This window comes from Schistocerca americana, chromosome 1, assembly GCF_021461395.2.
Source record: "Schistocerca americana isolate TAMUIC-IGC-003095 chromosome 1, iqSchAmer2.1, whole genome shotgun sequence".
Taxonomy (NCBI): Eukaryota; Metazoa; Arthropoda; class Insecta; order Orthoptera; family Acrididae; genus Schistocerca; species Schistocerca americana.
Genome location: NC_060119.1, coordinates 291,758,119 through 291,761,803, shown reverse-complemented (window position 1 = coordinate 291,761,803; position 3,685 = coordinate 291,758,119). Strand labels below are relative to the sequence as shown.

The 3,685-nt window shown below is 44.7% G+C and overlaps 1 non-coding gene across 1 annotated transcript; it reads left to right on the top strand.

Annotated features, from left to right (window-relative positions):
* Positions 1-927: 927 nt before the first annotated feature.
* On the top strand, positions 928-1,001 carry Trnai-aau. The gene has a single exon. It is a non-coding gene; the product is annotated as a tRNA-Ile (tRNA).
* Positions 1,002-3,685: the final 2,684 nt, after the last annotated feature.

Here is a 3,685-nt window from a genome sequence, read left to right as displayed (position 1 = left end):
CCTCCGCCGGGACCAGCCAGACAGTCCATGACTGCAGCGGCTGTAGACCGCTCGGTTAATCCTTCGCGGCGTTGGGACATGTTTTTATGTTATTTGTTTATGTTCTATGAGTGCTTGGCCTAGTTTCGCAAATATTTTCCTGAAACGATGTAAATCCTATGTAAATCGAGGGTGGAGAGGGAGGAAAGGAGAGTGTAGGAACTATTGATATAAGCTGCACTGCGACTGTATGCAGAATCATCGGCGACAAGTGAAAATGTGTGTCGGACAGGGACTTGAACCCAGGATCTCCTGCTTATTAGGCAGTTGCGTTAACCACTGCACCAGCCGGACACAGTGTTTATCGCCAATGTGCGGACTATCTCAGCCTGCTCCCCGGCCGTCTCTCATTCCCACCTAGCTACATGTATCTGCGTTCCCCATCCGTGCTCGCTAATTTTAGGGGATTCACGCTGGATTGGGTTGTTTGGGGGAGCAGACCAGACAGCGATGTCATCGGTCTCATTGGATTAGGGAAGGACAGGGAAGGAAGTCGGCCGTGCCTTTTCAAAGGAACCATCCCGACATTTGCCTGGAGCGATTTAGGGAAATCACGGAAAACCTAAATCAGGATGGCTGGACGCGAGATTGAACCGTTGTCCTTCCGAATGCGAGTCCAGTGTGCTAGCCACTGCGCCACCTCGCTCGGTTGATTCTCGATGGAGGACGAACGTAAGTGTGCATCCAAACTGAAAGTTGTTCTCGTCGATGGGCAATGAATCCACAACGTTCAGTGTGGATGAACATTTACGATCGACCTCCAGCGGGAATTTAAGATTAGCCAGCCTGGAGTACATGGATGGGGACTGCAGATAGGTGGCGCTGGGTGGGAATGAGAGTAGGGCGGGGCCGTGCCGAGATAGTCCGCACATTTGCGATAAGAACTGTGTCTAGGTGGCGGAGTGGCTAACTCAACTGCCTAATGAGCAGGAGATCCCGGGTTCGAGTCCCGGTCTGGCACACATTTCCACTCGTCGCCGCTGATTCCACTTACAGTTCCGATCCGGCTGATACCGTTAGTTCCCTTCCTTTCCTTTCCTTTCTCCCCCTTTCGACCTAAATTTGCATAATACACTGATGAGCTAAAATATTATAACGTCTGTCCACTACAAGGATGAATGCCTTCTGGTGGTGTTGTGGGCACGTGACACAGTAAGATAAGAATGTAAGAGGAAGAGAGACGAATGGGCAGTCACGATAGCGAAGATACGGGCCGCAAATGCGGAAATTCACTGATAATAAGCGGCTCTGACAAAGGGCACGTTGTTGTGGCGCTGCGGCTGGTTACGGAAATCTCCGAAACGGCGAAGCTGGTAGCCTGTTGGCGCACTACTATCGCGAGCACCTATAGAAAGTGGTTGAAGGATGATGAAATAACGAGTAGGCCGCATGGTATTGAACGACCACTTCTTATCACAAACCGTAGAGGTTGGAGGATCTTCCCCTGTGTAATCCAGGGTAGGCAGCGATCTGTGGCAGATCTGGCGAGAGAGTACAATGCTGGTGAAGGCACAGATGCTTCGGAGCACCTGTCCATTGTTGAACATGGAGCTCCACATCACACGACCTCTATGTGTTCCTGTGTTGACCCATCGGAACCATCCGACTGCCGTGTCATCCTCAACTGAGCATGCGGATAGGAGGGGCGTGTGGTCATCATACCGCTCTCCCGGCCGTTACGACGGTTTTCTTTGACCGGAGCCGCTACTATTCGGTCGAGTAGCTCAATTGGCATCACGAGGCTGAGTGCACCCCGAAAAATGGCAACAGCGCATGGCGGCCCGGATGGTCGCCCATCCAGGTGCCGGCCACGCGCGACAGCGCTTAACTTCGTTGATCTGACGGGAACCGGTGTATCCACTGTGGAAAGGCCTTGCCTTTGACTCAGTAACATCGTCAGTTATGATTGCAGTGGGCAGAACATCACTAAGTTTTCACCGTAGATCAATAAAAGTATGTCGCCTGTCGAATGTATCGCATTTCTTGATACACCAGGTCGATGGTTGGGTCTTGACACGCCGTCGTACAGGCAAATGGCTGCATGAAACATGCACAACGCCACAGATGCAGGCCGGTGAGGGCAGAGTTATGCTGAGGGGTACTTTAAGTTCCTTCCATGGGATCTATGGCGGTAATCGAAGGCATCAAGACAGCACTGAACTACGTGAACATTCCTTTAAAGTCAGTACCGCCATTAGACTGTTGTATATTTACAGTGTTACATTTACACTTACACAATTATGGTTTCGGCTTCAAAGTGCCCTTCCTATCCTACCGGACACTGAGTCCAAAGACAAAAAAAAGGTCACCTGCTTGTAACAGGAATTTCTTTGACCAAGACGATTCGACACTTAGCCAACTGGCATTCAGTCAATATGGTGTACTCAGCAATGAAACAAAGCAGTAGGCTCTGCCAGAAATATCGACTCTTAAACAATGTATCTAATAGTGTATTCTAATACGACAGTATGCCATCTCAGGCAATTTATAACACTTTTAAGCAAGCATTAAAATATGAATTGTTATACGGTTATATCACTTGTTATGTATTTCAATGTTATTGTCTAACCTGCTTTCAGAAAACACTTGATAATGGCACTTTGAAGCCGAAATCATAATTGTGTAAGTGTAAATGTAACACTGTAAGTAAACAATAGTCTAATAGCGGTACTGACTTTAAAGAAATATATTATGACTGTGGCCCCGCATTTTGAAAAAAAAAAAAAAAAATATTACGTGAACGTTATTGAGGACCAACTGCATTGCCTCATGCTACGGCTATGACATCTTCCAGCAGTATAACTGGTTGTGGAACAAATCAAGCTATACATCAACAGGCAAAAGCAACTACTACTGGCTGTTTCTTTGAAATCACTGTTGTAATAACTAGTTATGACTAGCGGTAATCTACTTTATATTACATCACATTAATTGGATGTTTTAGAACTAATACCAAATACATTTCTTATAAAACGCTTCTGTATTCCGAAAATACTATCCCTGTAAGGAGAGTTTTCCAAAAAAATGTTTCGATAGCTTGTTAATGAATGGAAATATGCAGAATAAGCTGGATTCTCCAGTTTTAAATCACCTATAATAGTAATCATCTATACCGCAAACTTGGACAGACAAAGGGGCTCAGTTAGTTCTAGGCAGTGGATTTTCAATTTTAGTTTGTGAACTATGTGTAACACCAAAAACTAGATACTATCCACTTCTTTTATTTCATTGTCTGAGAAGAGTATTAGTATAATAAGTATGGAAATGCGTATCCTGTAACTTACCAAATTTAACGATAATTCATTTACATTGAACCAAATGTTGATATTTTCAGATATTTTGTTAGCGGCCTTTTCAGGTGAAGCCACTGCCAATGCTTTTTATTCTTATGCTTGTATCAGCTGCAAGAAGTATAAAATTTATATCTTCTCTAATTGAATGTAGATTATTTATGTATATCAGGAACAACAGAGGACATAAATAGTACCTGTGGTATACCGTATCCGATTGCTTCAAATTCTGAGTCCCAATTTTTATGTGGTCTACAAGCAGTTTATATACTCCGGTTTCTGCCATAAGCCAAGGAAAAAAAACAAAAAAAAAAAACAAAAACATGAATTTGCTGCGTCTGCTACTCCGTAATGTT